This window comes from Panthera onca, chromosome B2 (assembly GCF_046562875.1).
Source record: "Panthera onca isolate mPanOnc1 chromosome B2, mPanOnc1 haplotype 2, whole genome shotgun sequence".
In the NCBI taxonomy this organism is placed as follows: Eukaryota; Metazoa; Chordata; class Mammalia; order Carnivora; family Felidae; genus Panthera; species Panthera onca.
Window position 1 is genome coordinate 115,640,777 of NC_138343.1, and position 17,671 is coordinate 115,658,447.

The window sequence follows — 17,671 nt, forward strand, 5'->3', positions numbered from 1 at the left end:
AAATGGAGAAGGAGAGACTCTTATCACTTTTTTTTCACCTTTGAAATTAAAATCCTAAGTAGGAAAATAAAGTCAGAAGAAAAAAACCTGTATGATTAGAAAGAAAGAAAGAAAACTTACATTTGAGGACATGTTTTATACTTCACAAAAACTGTATGCATTTTACAAAGGAAAACAAAAACAAAGAAAACCTAGTAAAACCAGTAAGTAAATTTAGCATGGTTACACAAACTCTTCCAGAATATTGAAGAGCAAGGAATAGTTTCCAATGTACTTTTTGAGGCCAGCATTTTGTCTGATACCAAAACCAGAAAAATGCATTACAAGGAGAGGAAATTGTATACTAATACCCTTTCTGAGCACAGATGCAAATATTATTGACAAAATTTTAGTCAATCAAATATAATACAAATGATAAATATTATGCCCAACTGGAGTTTGTTCTAGTAATATAAATTTGATTTAACATTTGAAAATCAAAAATATGATTCACTACATGAACAAACTAAAGTAGAAAAACTATGTAATCATCTTAATACATGCAGAAAAAATATTTGATAAAATCCAAATTTCTGTTAGAAACACTCAGCCAATTAAGAATGGAATTGTATTAGTTTTCTCTAGAAAAGCAGAACCAATAAGGTATCTAACGTCTATCTATCTATCTATCTATCTATCTATCATCTATCTATTATCCCTATTTATCTGGGTATGGGGAGGAAAATGAAAATGAGGGGAAGAGGGAGGGGGAAGGGAGGAAAAAGACATTTGTTTTAAAATTGGCTCATGTGATTGTAAGGACTGGCAAGTCTGAAATCTGCATGGCAGTCTGGCAGGCTGCAAACCTAAGGAAGAATTGATATTGCAGTCCTGAGTCTGAAGGCAGTTGGGAGGCAGAATTCCTTCTCTGAAGGACTTGTGTCTTTTCTCTTAAGGCCTTCAACTGATTAGATGAGACCCACCCATATTAAAGAAGGCAAAGTCTCTACTCCGATAGCTACTGATGTCTACTGATTTAAATATGAGTCACACCTAAAAAACGTCTTCATAATAACTTCTAGGCTGGTGTTTGACCAAAAAAACTGGCACCATAGCCACACATCAAATTAATGCACAGAAGGGAATATCCTCAACTTGATAAAAGTTTTCTACAAAAACCCTACAGTGAGCCTCATACTTGATGGTGAAAGACTACATGCTATCCTCAACAGTGAAAAAAAGGTAAGGATATTCTATTTAATCAGCATTGCATTTCAGGTTTTAGCCAGGGCAATAAGGCAAGCAGAAGAAATAAATTCTAATCAAAAAGAAAGTATTTTAGAATCACTAAATTCCACTCCTGAAACAAATACTACACTATATGTTAACTAGCTAGAATTTAAATAAAATATTGGAAAGAAAGAAAATGGAAGTAATTTTATTTGCATAAAATATAATCATCTTGGTAGAATATTGCATGGAACCCATAATAAAGCTATTATAACTAATAAGTGAGTATAGCAATGTTGCAGAATACAAGATCCATATCTAAAAACTGATTATGTTTCTACATACAAGCAACACAAAAATATTAAATAAAATAATACTATCTATAATGGCATTTAAAATATGAACTAGGGATAAATCTGACAAAAAAGGACAAGATCAAAAAAGAGAAAAAACTAGAAAAAATTGCTGATTGAAATGAGAAAACTAAATGCATGAAGAGAAACACTTGTGTTCATGGGTCAGGAGATTAAATATATTTAAGAAGTCCATTTACTACAAATTAATCTGTATATCCAATGAATCACATTGTCTCAGGTTGCTTTAGCTCTGCAATAGGTGAGATAAGAGACTGCATGCCCCCAAAGCCTAGAATATTTATTACCTGGCTCTTTACAGAAAGTTTGTTGACCTCTGTTCTATTCTGTTTTCACACTGGCCCTGGATATTGTTTTGGCCCCATTTCTGTCACTTTCCATTCTGGTACTCCACCCATGATGAACTTCTTACAGATCATGTAGTATATATACCATGCCGTCTTTCATCTGTGGCTCTGTATATGTCATACTTGAAATATTTTTTAACCACCATACCTCCTATTTGACTGGGTTACCTCTTTTTTTTTTAACCCTCCAAGCCCACATTTAAGACATTGCTTGCTTTAGGAAATACTCACTGAGTTCTGAAATCTTATGGAATTTCCCTCACCAAATCTTCCTATTGAGCTCTGTACATTTTCTAACGTAAGAGTTAACATGCTGTAAATAATTTCTTCTGTCCTCTTTAAAATGTTGTAAGCTGTGCAAAAGGAATTATGTCTAAATTTTTTATTGGGGATGAGTACATAATATCTGCTGAGTAAATAATTATTGAATGAACTAATAAATAAATGACAGCTTATGACCAAGATAGCTTTGGACCTGGATAGCATAATCAAAGAACGCTTTTATGAATATCATGACACTGATTATTGTTTTCTACCAGAAGAACTCTATGCCATTTTTACTGGCTAGTCTAAAATCTAATTTGAAACACAGGGTTATAGTTTGCTGACTCTAACATTTCAAAAAAAAAAAAATAAAAAGATCACGGAATCATATTACAAAGAGTTCTATAAACATTTGTGAAATTAACTTTAACTTTGGCATAGTGTTGATAGAATTCTGTCTGGGACATAACTGAAACTAGGCTCTTCCAGTATTATGATTTTATCTTAAGTGAAAATAAAAATTAGTCTATTCACTGATATGCTAACATAGAAGGCAAATTTCCTGGGCTCCTCTCTCAGACCAACCACTAACTTATTTGTATAAAAAGTGAATACTTTTATTTGTAACCCAGCTCTTTCCTACTTCGAGTAAGACAATTGTTTTCCCCGTAATTCCTTAATATGGTTGTTGAGGATTGCCTCCCTTTAACACTTTAAAATAAAATGTTAAGACAGTTTCTGAGAGTTGTTACATGGGGAAGTAGCACAGCTGTACTTAGCCAGTGGAAATGGTAGGTCACAGCAGCCAGGTAAAGGAGAACACCGAAAATGATATTTCTATCATGTAGAAAAATACCATATTAATACTCAAGGTAAATAAATGAAGTGAAGTTGCTTGTAAGTAGAAACGCACTTTGAAACTAGTATGTGATGGAGACAACCATATGGCATTGACAAACGAGATTCACTGGCCAATGTTTTACCAGTGAAAGTTACAAATGGAATCTCAAATGTAAATTAATAGCTTAAATAGCCAGTTACCAGTCTTAACAATTAGAGAATTCGATCCAGGACAGCTTCATTTTGACTGCATTTTCACTGGGACAAGATGGCCCGAAGAGTAAATGTTTGGTAGTAAATATAGTGGGAACAATTCCAGGAAGCTAGAAGGTATAGAAACATGTCTAAACAAGGAAGAGGTGATATTTGATATTTGAGAAGGAGATACAGGCTCTCGATTGAGATTTTAAAAAGTTAAAAAGGAGTGGTAGACAGAAGTGCTTATTTTTAGTTAAGGATTTATGTCATACCCATATATAGAATATAAAGAAATAGTAAACATATATGACAATATAGAGATTGTAAGTTGACTACAAAGAATACAAAGTGACATCAGTTATGTTGTCCCAGAAAAGTAATGTCTTCAAATCTTTCTCTATGTTTTGCACAGTGCTTTTGGCCTCACCTGTGTGAGAGAAAATGGGATGAGCAGAAGAAGCTGCCATCATCCCCACAGAACATTTTTAGCTCAGTAGCTGAAAGTGACAGCTTATAGAGAATTGGTGGAGATACACTGGATAAATAAAAGTCGTTTTTTTCTTTCAGAAGCTAGGGTATGTAAACTAAGAAATAGAAGTTTGCAAAGCCTATAGATCCAAACCTTGGAGGAGAGGTGGGCATCAACTGTTGACTTAGAGTGAAAAATTAAAAAAAAAAAAAGAAAGAAACAAGATAAAGAATGAACACATCATAGGATTACTGATGTTCTTTGTTCTCTTTGGGTCATTACCCAGTTTTCAGAGATGAACAGCGGTTGTGTTAGAAAGTAAGCAAAACAGCAACCACGAGTGAAAAACCACCACTAACACCCTCCTTCCAAATCTCCATATGAATATTTATGAAGAAAAACACTTGAGAGGGCGGGCAGAATTGAAGCTATAAAATATAAATTGACAACTCATTTAGCAAAAGGTTCATGATATCTACATAGTTTATACAATATTTTTAGAGGGAATGTCCTTAGAAGAAAAATAATAAGCTCTTTAGTGTTGGGTTTAGGGATTCAATTGTTTATCAATCAGACTTGTTTATCAGTTAAGTTTATACAATATCAAGAGCAGCTTTTCTAAAAAATGCTATCATAAATAGCAACAATAATAATGTTAAAAAGCCTTTTGATATGTGAAAAGGTCAATTTGTCAGGCATGCTTTCACCATCATTGACTGTTGATAGCACTGCCCTTGGGTGTTGAATAGCAGAACTGTGTTCCAGCACTTGGGTAGGCACTAGAGATTCTCAGGTGACAGTCACTGTTTTTAAGTTGCTTATAATATAGTGAGAAAGAGATATAGAAACAAAAAATAAGCCACCATGTACTTTTGGAGATGTGTGCATGGTACATACATGAAATATTGATGAAAGAGCTCTTATGTCTCAAATTCTCAGAATGGATACCCAATTTGGAGAATAGAGAGAGACCTTACGTTTTGTTCAACACTATCTTTCTAGTTCCTAAAATAGCGATTGGCAGAGAATAATACTAAAACTTTTTTTAAAGAATAAAAAAAAATGCTTTGCAGTGTTCAGCTAAATTTCACAGTGGAGGTAACGCGTAAACTGATTCTTTAGAAAAGACAGGGAAACAGCATACCAATGTGCCCAACGGCACAGAAGGATAAAGCAGCTTGATTGTTTGGTCAGTAGCCAGTAGTGGCTGCCAGCCTTGTTGGAAGAGATGAATTCTCTGAAGGCTGAAGAGCCTGGAGAGATGGGCAGGAGTCATCGCTTTAGATGGATCAGAAATGAGAAGATTTGATATGGAAGTTTGCTGAGATAATAGAAGAGATTCACTTGCCTGAAATTTGCTTCCTGAAGGAAGTGAGTTTCAACCCTTTTTAAAATCTGGCTTAGACAGGGCTTGAATGGGTGCCTCAATCAGGGCAGAGAAATATCTGAGCCTTGGAGATGCCAGGAGAGTTTCTAAGGGTGGGGTCTAGGTTTCCTCTGGACATGGGGACACAGGCCAGGGCAAATAGCTCCTCGGGTTTGGGCTACTTGATATCATAGTATAAGTCACTTACTGTTCAAGAATTCTGTCCCATTATCACTCAGTCTTTAGTGAGAATCATGTCCAAAGTTATAGCCTGGTCTTGACTGACTGGAATATTAGGATAATACTTTGGGATACTGTCATGGATATCTGGAGGACACTACAATAAAGCCATTGATGCCCAATGCAGTTGTATTTTGAATAAAGACATTTAGCACATTGCTCAGGCACACAAGTCATGCATAAAATTAGTTGCTTTTTTCTTCTCTGCCCTTTATTACTGAGTATTCATTTTTCTCTCACTGCTTTGTATCAGTGAGCCTTCCATTTCATGTTTACATTTTTCTTTTCCTCTGTAGAAACCATTTATTCCTCTCTTTCCTGTATCCTAAAATGTTTATCCCCATTCTCTCCAATAAGCCACATTTATCAATTCTATTAAAAATCGGAGGATTATCTTTAGCAAGATACCTAACGTCATCCTAACCCTATTTATTTCTTATGCTTGAAGTTGTTTTTCCTTTTGTCTCACAAAATCAAGGCCAACCCTTATGGCCCACCACCGACTCTACTTAGTCCATAAGGATAACATCAGCCTAGTGAGTTTGTTTGAATTATAACTACTCTTATTACCATTAGATTAGTGCCATTCACTAGGTCTTAATGTGTGGTACCAGCATATTAGCTATGGTGTCATGGGTAGATTGTAAACTCCTTGATCCTCAGGCTTTTGTGTGTATTTGTATCTGATACGGTGCTAAACTCAAAGCCAAGCATATGATAGATATTTATTAAGACCTTGTGTTTGTTGACTTAAAGGCCACGTGTGTGTGTAGGGTTCTTCAATATCTGGCCAGTACTAATACTTGGACCTTTCTGAACAGTGAGTGGTGAGCTGATTATTCAGTGTGCCCCTTCCACTTCCCTTTCATCAGATATCTTTATGACCTTCCATTTGTCATTCTATTTTTCTTCTGCCATCAAGGGTTTGTTGGCTCTGCATCTATGGGGTCTTTATGATTAGAAAATGACATGAGGTAAGCATGGAAACAATTTGTTGCTTATCACTGAATAAGAGATGTTGCTCACCACTAGGTAATGTGATATGGCAAGCTCTTAATCACTGGAATGTTCTGGGTATATGACCGAACACAACAAAAATGGAACAGTTACACCATGCACATATGACTTTACAAATTTATTCTCAGAATCGGTGAAGCAGTAACCATAAATAGCTGCTTATATTTTGCTCTGTTATATATAAATGTAATAACTAAGTATAGACTTATCTCCAGTGTCTTGGTTAGTCAACTGGTTATCGGATATCTAAGGATTTTTGCTGTTACATAAATACAGAATGGAATAGTACTTGGTTGAAGTTTCCCTTTTATGCTCTACAAAGGTAGAAAAAATAAGCAAAAACACTGGAACATTTATTAGTTATATCAATATTGCACAAAAAGTCTGTATAATTAATTGGACTGTTATACAATTATTATCCCTCTCAACATCCATTTTACACAGCATTCTGAATACGTAATTTTCTAAGTTATTCTAAGCAGCAAAGGAGACTCATGTACACAACTGACTGTAATGAACTGAAGTATGGTAGTATTTTTCCATTGAGTAACTTAGAATATTAGAAAGGCAAGATGATGTATTTTCTGTATTCGTTTTTCAGCTAGAACTCTGTTTTTGCTTCTAATAACCGTAACAAAAGTTTTCTTTCTGGGTTGTGACAGGGAAGGGGAGACACTCATTTTTCTTTAAGAATATCTGTGATTGTTACCTCCCAGAGAAATTGCCTAAAGGCCCTCTTCTCTATTAAATGCTTTCTCAAAGGCAAAACAAAACAAAACAAAAAACAACAGCGGCAACAACAAGACAATCTCTCAAAAACCACGGAGAGCTGTGAGCAAACAATGCCTTTCCCTTGGGCTCTGCCCAGTGCTTCAGGTCTACTGCTTCTGCTTGGGCTATACCCCCTCAATACCTTGCAACCGATTCTTACCTTGAAATTGAATAGAGTTAGAAATTGAAAATACTAGAAAGACTTTGGAACTACTTAGTGAGGTCAATTTAAGAGTGACCAGTATGCATTCATATGCTTTCTAAATGCTGTTTAAGTTGCTTAAATCTGATAAAGGCAGGCAGAACTCTAAAAGGAAAAAAGATTCCACATGACATATTCAGACATATATGCTACTGGTTCTGACCGTTGGTTTTTGACAACAGCACATGTGATGAAGTGAAACTTACGTGGATGCTTTTTGTATGATGCACTTATACATGCTTTGTAACTGTTACTGGTTAATTCTTTAATTAGCTATGGACTGATCCTCTTTTGGGAGAATTACAATCACATCATCTTTCACGGATGAATTCCCATTTGTGGATGTATTCAAAAAAACGGAAAAGTTCTTTTTGAAATGATGACACAGTCTGTGAGAAATATGTTGGTGCTAATAATTTATTGTTGCTTCCTCTGCTTTAGTCTGTCCTCAGGAATTGTGTACTACACCAACCTTGAGGACAAGCCAAGTCTCCAGCAAGAGTAACAGAGGCATCAGAGTATCTAAGCCCCGACACAGCATTGTTTCAGGAGGTCATTCAGCTGACTTAAGTACTTACCTTTTGATTTACCCATTCTCTGAGAGTCCATGTAATCTTCTGCTGGGTGACTTTTTGTGCTACCACTGAGAAGTTCCCATAGGACTGTGAGTACATGTCCCCCGTATTTGCCTTTAGGATATTAATTGAAACTTGTTTTTATCGACAGTGTTCACTTTTTTCCCTATCTCCAAATACTACCACAGACAGCTGTAAGAGTTCACAAAGTTGGCAGAGATTTTCTTTTTTGATCTCAGCATGAGTAACCAACAATATGTTATTGTATTTATCAGTAATTACTGCATTTAATTTTCATCTTTATAGACCTTTCACTGAGGTTACAAAGAAGAGGGGTAATCAAATCTATGAATTAAAAAAAAACTTCTTTTCCAAACTGTACCTTTGGAGGCCATGGAAGTGGGCTGTTTGAATCTCTCTCTCTCTCTCTTTTTTTTTCAATGTTTATTTATTTTTGAGAGAGAGAGAGAGCAGGGGAGGGACAGAGAGGGGCAGGGGGAGACACAGAATCTGAAGCAGGCTCCAGGCTCTGAACTGTCAGCACAGAGCCTGATGCAGGGGTTAAACTCACAAACCATGAGATCATGACCTAAGCCAAAGTCAGACGCTTAACCAACTGAGCCACCCTAGTGCCCCTGTCTGAATCTTTCTTTAAGAGGAATTTATTCAACAGCAGTTAGCACAGTTAGCTGATAATCTATAGCTGGGAGGACCTTCAGTCTCTTTCAGACTTTGAGCCAACTTCATGATATTCTCAGCCAGCTGAGAGTCAGAGCTGAGCACAATATTGGTACTGGTCCTGGCATATCTGCCCAATATTCCACTAAGGGACATCTTTGCACCAGAGCTCCCTATTGACTAGCTGATATTCTGTCAAATTTGTATGATTGCTAGAAGATCTCCCTGTCTGATACTTCTTATAGTTCCCTTTTCCTTCCATTGTGATCTCCAGTTTTTCTCTGTGACATTCTGCTTCCTTCAGCTTTTATCTTTAATAGGCATTGTTCCATAGAACTTTTCATCTCAGAGTCTGCTTGCCATGGCACCCAACTGACATAGTATTTTAAGTGGTTTGTTTAATGCTGAAAAAGAATATGCCATATTTTATAGTCTTATTTTCCTTTTACTCTGTTGATTTATTCCCAAAGAAGCATAGCTTGAGACAAGCTTATTTTGTTAAGTCATCCCAAGAAACAACAGTAGAAGAGCAGACAGAGTGAAACAGATGATCCAAGGATAGCCGCTGTGATCACTATGAGTACCCCTGGGGCTAAGTTCCATTAAAGGCCTGTTGAGGAGTCTGTTCAAACCCTGAAGAATCGTCTCTTGGAGAAGGGAAGAAAAGGAGTAATTTTCATCAGCTCTCTCCCTTGGGTTGGTTGGCCTTGGGTGTTAACTCCTTTGCATTGCTAGGTTCGCTTGTGTCACAGACTTGCTGAATGTATTCCCGCTGGCAACCCTGCAGTGGGATAGCAGAGAACCATCCCCTAGATGGGAAGTAAGAGAGATGAGAAGCAACTGGGTCAGGATGTTGCCACCTACACCTGTGCACAGCTGGTAGTTGCAATCACGGCCACGATAAAAAGGTCAGTTAAATGGATGTGAGGTGTGGCAAAGAGGAGCCAAACACAACCCCTCCAGGAGCTCATTACAAAGTAAAGTAGGTTAAATTTCTCCCATCTTAAAGGCCTCTGGCAGTTTTTCAACCTTGAGCATCTATTTATTAGGGGAAATTCTGAAATTAATAGAGTTATAAGGATGGCATAATGGAACCCCATGTACCCAGCTTTGGCAACAGCCAATATTCTGCCAGTCTTCTTTTATCAATCCCTTTCCTCACTTTTTATCCTGGTGTATTTTAAAGTAAATTCAAGGTGACATGTTAATTTCCACCCACAATAACTTCAGTATACATCTCTGCTAGATAAGAATTTGTAAACCTAATCATTATATCATTATTATATTTAGAAAATTAATACCCACTGTCCACTTTTACCTGACAGTTTCCAAATGTGTTCTACATTTGGCTTATTTGAATTGGAATCTTACCATTGCATTTGGTTGAATGACTCCTAAGTTTATCAAAATTTTTTTATGGATTGGGATTTTTTGAAGTAACTAGATCATCTGGCCTGTGGAATTCTCTAAACTCTGCCTTTGACTGATAATAACTTCACGGTATTGTATCATATTCTTCCACACCAGAGTTCTGAACCTGTGTGTCCCAGATCCATAGAATTCAGGATGTCTATGAACATGGGCTAGAAAAAAAGGTTGTCTTTATATTCCTAATGAGTATAACAGAAACTCAGCTTTTCCTCATGTTGAATATAAGAAACATACCACAGATGTATTAGCACTAGTATATAGATATTTATTGTTATTTACCCTAAATAGAAATTTTTACGTCCGTTTAATATGTTTGTTACAGAGACCTTGAAATATTATTTTCCTTCATCATAACTTTTTTTTTTTTCACTGTGTCAGAGCTCCTGGGTGGTTGAGTTGATTGAGTGTTGGACTCTTGATTTTGGCTCAGGTCGTGATCCCAGGGTTATGGGATTGAGCCCTACATTGGGCTGGGCACTGAGCATGGAGCCTGCTTAAGATTCTCTCTCTCCCTCTGCACTTCTCCCCTACCTGGACTCTCTCTCTCTTTCCAAAGTAAAAATAATGACAGAAGGGAAGAGGGAGGGAAGGAGAGGGGGAGGAAGGGAGGAAAGAAGGGAGGAAGAAAAGGAAATTATACTGTGGTTATGAGATATTCCTTTAGATTTCAAGTAATCACCGTCTTCTTGTCCACAAATCAGGCTGAACTACTAAGGGGCAAACCTGGGCCTAATAATTATTCAGTGTCCACACAGTGACTTCATGTTGCCTGGACAGGCTATATGAACATTCCAAATGCTCAGTTTGTGTTCTAAGAAATGGGTAGCCTTTTTGTAACACAAAATGGTCTATGATTATAGACCAAGCAAGTTGAAAACATCTTACCTTGAAGGAAAATACAGTATTTGCTATTTAATATAGTTTATTATGAGCACAAGCAGATTGTGTAACAGATTGTTCATTGGTTCTAAGTTCTGTGAGTAACAAGATTCTTTTTCTCTTTTTTCTACTACCTTTTGAACACTGTCTATATTATGAAATACAAACATTCACATACTAAAAAATTGTAGTAAAACTTGATTTCAGGGAAGCTGTTTACATATGGAAAGAATTCTTACAAGTGTTTGTGTTGAAGTGAATACTGATGTATTTCTTTTGACAAATCTAAATCAGTTAAATATCATTGCTCTCAGTCTCTGCCGCTTGGAGATGAAGAAAATAAAGAACAATGAAAAAGTATTGCCTGTTAGAGATAATTCCTTTTTACTATTTTATTTGAAGTTTAGGGAGGTTCTTAAATCTTTAAGAATGATTCATCAATGTATAGGTGACAAGTAAACATTAGGGGTTCACATGGAGTTTCTTTCCATGTCATTATTAGGTGAATAATATTGGATGAAGTAGGGCTGGAGCTAATTTTTTGACGAATGCAACTAATGGTACACTGTATAAATGCATTGTTACCTTATATATTTCTTGAGAAATCACCCTAAATATTTTTAATGTTACTTAAAAAGTAGGTTTTTGAAAAGTTATAATATATTAGTATATTATCATATTTAAATACTATAATGTTAATGAATTCCTGTTTGCAAGATTGCAAGATTTAGAATCCAAATAATTAATGAAGCACTTTCCATTTTAACAAATATAGATTGTTATTACAATAGTATTTGGAGGAAATAATTCAATTTTTTCTGAGATGAGTAACTCTCCCTACGCACTTTTTCAAGTCATTCATTTCATGTTGAGACACTAGGATTTGTAGTCATGTAAACTAGGGTTTCTTGAACTTTACCCTATATCACAATCACCTGAAGACCTTTAAAGTTCAGACTGCCAGGGCCCCAGGGTTCCTTATTCAATAAGTCTGGAGTTCGATTCAGAAATGTGCCTTTCTCTGAAATTCTTAGTTGATGTTGATGCTGATGGCCTAAGAACCAGACTTTAAGAACCATTACTATAAGACCTATGAATTTACTTAATCATCATTTCAACCATTCAATACAAATCTGAATACTAATGCCAAAATCTGGAGATGAAAAAGTAGAGAAGCTACATTTTCTTTTGTTTTACATTTTTAATTAATGTATAGTTGGCATTCAGTATTATAGTAGTTTCAAGTGTGCAACATAATGATTTGACAATTACATTATGAAATGTTCACTGTGATCAATGAAGTTACCAACTGTCACTATACAAAGTTATTATGGTATTATTGATTATATTCCTAATACTATACTTTCTATCCTCTGACTTATTTTATAACTGGAAGTTTGTATTTCTTAATCCCCTTTGCCCCTTTTGTCTATGTCCCCCACCCCCACCCCTCTGGCAACCACCAGTTTGTTCTCTGTATTTATGAGACTTTTTCTTTGTTATTATTTGCTGTTCATTTGTTTTGTTTTCTAGATTTCACATATAAGTGAAATCATGTGGTATTTGTCTTTCTCTGTCTGGTTTATTTATTTTTTTTAGCATAATATCCCCTAGATATTCTCTTTTAGCAGCTGAGTAAGTTTCTGTTGTGTGTATATACCACATCTTCTTTATCCATTCATCTATTGAAGTACACTTAGATTGCTTCCATATTTGGGCTGCTGTAAGCAAAGCTGTTTTAAATACATGGCTGCATATATATATTTGAATTAGTGCTTTCATTTTTTTCAGGTAATTATCCAGAAGTGGAATTACTGGATTGTATGCTACTTCTATTTTTAGTTTTTTGAGGAACCTCATTTTCGAAGGTTTTGAGGAAATCCTTTATTTTCCAGAGTAGCTGCACTAATTTACATTTCCACCAACAATTCGTGAAGGTTCCCTTTTTTCCACATCCTTGCCAACACTTGTTATTTCTTGTCTTTTTGATATTAGCCATTCTGACTGGTGTAAGGTGGTATCTCATTGTGGTTTTGATTTGCATTTTCCTGATGATTAGTGACATAGAGCACCTTTTCATGTGTCTCTTGGTCAGCTGTATATCTCTTTGGTAAAAAGTCTATTCATGTCCTTTGCCCATTTTTTTTTATCAGATAATTTTTTTTTTCTGGTGTTGAGTTGTATGGGTTCTTAATATACTTTGGATATCATGATATTCATGATATCCATGACTGATCAGATACATCATCTGCAAATATCTTCCCATTCATCTGGTTGCCTTTTTATTTTGTTAATGGTTTCCTTTGCTGTGCGAAAACTTTTCAGTTTGGTGTAGTCTCAATTGTTTATTTTTGTTTTGTTTCCCTTTCTTGGGAGACATATCAAGAAAAATATTGACAAGTTTGATGTTCAAGAGATTATTGCCTATGTTCTCTTTTAGGAATTTCATGGTTTCAGGTTTTATACATTTAGGTCTTTAATCCATTTTGAGTTTATTTTTGTGTATACTGTAAGAAAGTGGGCTAGTCTCATTCTTTTGTATGTAGCTGTCCAGTTTCCCAGAACAATTACTGAAGAAATTGTCTTTTCCCCATTGTATATTCTTGCCTCCTTTGTCATAGATTAATTGACCATATGAGCATGGTTTATTTCTGGGCTTAGAGAAGCTACATTTTCTGCACTGGAGAGAATTATTCTAAGTCAGTGTCTAAGTTAATTTTACATCACAAAGTAATTGACAGTTTTAGCTTCTACTTGCAATTTCACGTTTCTACCTCAATTTTACATCACACATTTCCCCCCCGCCCCCACAGGAAATGAATCAGTATTTTGTTTATCAAATTAAGATGATTAGACTTAAAATAAAATGTGGTGGATTCAATACAAAGCTACTTCACTAAGTCTGCAAAAGAGTAGGTCTGAAGATCCTATATTTATAAAGAGATTGATATATTATATTCATTTTCTCAGGCTGTCATAATAGAATACTACAGATTGGACAGCTTCAACAAAAACATTTGTCACAGTTTTGGAGGTTGGACATCCAAGGCCAAGGTGCTGGCAGGGTTGGTTTGTGGTAAGACCATTCTTTTTGGCTTACAGATGGCTGTCTTCTCACTGTGTCCTGACATGGCCTTTTCTCAGTGCTTGTGCATTCCTGGTGTCTTTCTCTTCTTATAAGGATACCAGTCATATTGGATTAAAGTCTCACCCTATCAGCCTTATTTTAACTAAATCACCTCTGTGAAGGCCTTATTTCCAAATACACTCATGTGAATTAGGGTCCATCCATCTGACCATTTTTAATTTTAATGATCTTTTTAAAGGCTCTATCTTCAAATATGGTTACTTTCTGGGGTACTTGGATTTGGGATTTCAACATAGGAATTTTGGGTGAACACATTTCATCCCACAACAGATATTCACAGATATGAGAAAACACACCTTTAAGGATCAACTTTAAAATTATCCCCTGACTTGTACTTGAAACTTAATCTTTTCTTTTTCCTATAATCAGTCCTTCTATAACCATATATTAAGAGGCTACAACATTTTCAAGACTACTATAGGAACAGAGGGAGGAAGTTTATTATGCCTTCAATTTTGAACATTGTTTCCAAATGTTTATGTGTAAATATATCTATTTGGAAATTGTGATGTGTCCTTTGGAAAAAAGTATTTGGTTGAGAGTCAGTTTCCTAGAAGAACTAAAAAAGTCCATTTAATTTATAACGAGGTTAAACTACTATATAACTCAAACACAAACTAATCCAGTTCTAACTGGACTAAGTATAATTCAGATTTTCTTGATGCAAGTGGTGAAATGGGGACAATATTAATCACAGCAGTGAACATTTATTGGACACTTGCTTTGTGTTCAGGATACTGTCTGAGAGCTTAAAATACAGTATTGAGTAAGAAGGAAAAATCTTTGCTAGAATGGAGCTGATGGTCTAGGAGGTGATTGGGAAGTGAAGGTCTAACAACAGAAGGAAATCAAGGTGCCCACAGCAATAATGTGGAGAACAGTTTTGGTGACTAAATGATCCTGTCAGGAAACAGTTCAACCCAGATTACTCAAAGGAAGGTTCTTCCTTTGATGACTCATGGAAGATTCTTCTATGAAAGAACTAGTTAGGATGGTGTGGGGCAATGTTGAGGAAATAAACAAGGTTATCTTGATTTCTCAGAGCCTAGCCATTATCTATGCATAGATCTGAAGGGCCAAAAGGAAGAATTCCTGGCAAGGGAGCCATTGAGAAATAGAATCATGGATGAAAAGACACACAATGTGAACTATGGGTGGTGGGTGGGTTGGCGGTGGGGGATACTACTTACAGAAACATAACCCAAAGTAAGGAAGCAGTGAAAATAAAACATCTCAATTTCTCTTTCCTTCTCACTATTCTCTTGATGGTGTCTTCCTTTGTCCAAATCCTAAAGCAAGCCAGAAGAAGGAATTTGCAAAGGGTAATACACTGGGATTAGGAGAGAAGGAGAAGAGATGATGGGGGATGTCAAAGGGATAACAGCAAATCACTTGCACAGAGGCTGCTGTAGAGCTGAGATTATTGTTAGAACAGTCATTCAAATGTGTTATTTACATATAAGAACACTTGTATGTTAAGCACTGTTGATATGAAATGAAGTTTATATTTTTCTGATATCAAATCACAGAGAAGACTAAGTAACATATGCAAAAAAGTACATAGAGCCATAAAGAATAGTAAACAATCATGAGCTAAGTAATTTACCAAAAGTGGAGACTCAGGCAGAGAGAGAGAGATTAAGGCATGTGGGCTGTCACAAATATGTATTATAAAAAAACAACTTTGATCAACTGACCAATTTATTTAATGGTGGCCTTTTTTTTTTTTTTTTTTTAATCCTGTGCTCAGCCTCATGGTAATTCCATGGCTGATGTGAGATATTTTTTCCCAATCTGTAAAATGGATATGCCCTACTGGAATCTGTTTCTTTGAGAAAGCTTTGTCAGTAAGGTCTTGGAAAATGAGGAATAATAGTGGTATCTACCTCCAAGAATTATTATGAAGAATATATTAAAAAGGGACTCCTGATTGGTCAGTAATGTCAACATTTCAATTATTACTGTTATTAATATATATATATATATATATATATATAGCTCATATTGTAATTATTTAAAATATCTAAATAATGCTAATATTTAGTTTATAAGTATCTAACTTCTTTTTTTAAATTTAAAGCTTTTTAAAAAAGGTTTATTTATTTATTTGGGGGGGGGGCAGAGAGAGAGAGGGAGAGAGAGAATCCTTAGCAGGCTCCATACTGTCAGAGCATAGCCAGATGTGGGGCTCAAACTTACAAACCAGGAGATCATGGCCTGAGCCGAAATCAACAGTCGGACACTTAACTGACTGAGTTGCTCAGGTGCCCCTATATGTATAACACTTCTTGATGTTTCTAGAACTTGATATTATCATCACAATACAATATACAACATTCTCATACTTTAGAATATAGCATGGTTACACAATTAAGTACATAATATCCCTAAGAATAATAGTAAATTAAATACTAAAATTTTTTCAATGTTGTTTATTTTTGAGAGAGACAAAGCATGAGCTGGGAAGGGGCAGGGAGAGAGGGAGACACAGAATCCAAAGCAGGCTGCAGACTCTGAACTGTCAGCACAGAACCCGATACAGGGCTTGAACTTGTGAACTGCAAGATCATGACCTGAGCTGAAGTCAGACACTTCTTCAACTGTGCCATCCAGGCACCCCAATAAATTAAATATTTTAAAGACTTATAATTTCTTTTTTTTTTAAAGAGAGAGACAGAGTGAGCAGGGGTAGTGGCACAGGGGGAGAGAGAGAGAACCCCAAACAAGCTCCATGTTCAGCACGGAACCTGATAAGGGGCTTGATCTCACAACCTGATCACAACCTGATCATGACTTGAGGCAAATCAAGAGTTGGACACTTAACCAACTGAGCCACCCAGCACCCCACAATTATTGATCTTCTAAAGTAATTTATTATTGATGACTCTGGATAAATAAGGCTTTTATATAAGTAGTCCATCTCTGTATCAAAACATATGATAATTTAATAATTTGAGTGAATTTTTTGAGAAAAAAAATCCCTAAATGTGGAAGGAGTTGCTTCTAATAAAATTCTACTATAATTTTACATATTAACGTCTCCATTTGAGCTTTCCATCATTCATGAAGCAGGTGGTATATGTAATCTCCAAGATAAAGCAAAAATCATGTGGCCTTTCAATAACTCTAATATGAATTGAAAAGAAACTATTACTATTTTTTATTTATAGAACTATTTCAAAAATGGAAGATAAATTATTACAGTAATTTATATTTTATTTTTTATCACATAAAAATTTCAGAGAAGTAATACATTTGTACTTAATGTTATATTTTATTTTATTTTATTTTATTTATTTATTTTTTTTTTTTTTTAATTTTTTTTTTCAACGTTTTTTATTTATTTTTGGGACAGAGAGAGACAGAGCATGAATGGGGGAGGGGCAGAGAGAGAGGGAGACACAGAATCGGAAACAGGCTCCAGGCTCCGAGCCATCAGCCCAGAGCCTGACGCGGGGCTCGAACTCACGGACCGCAAGATCGTGACCTGGCTGAAGTCGGACGCTTAACCGACTGCGCCACCCAGGCGCCCCAACTTAATGTTATATTTTAAAAGTAGAACCTCCAGAACAAGAAATTTCTAGAGATCAGAAATCCATATTTGTAGTTAATGTGCCTTGGCTTATGTGCCACATTATACTGCATTTTTTATTCTTTATGTTA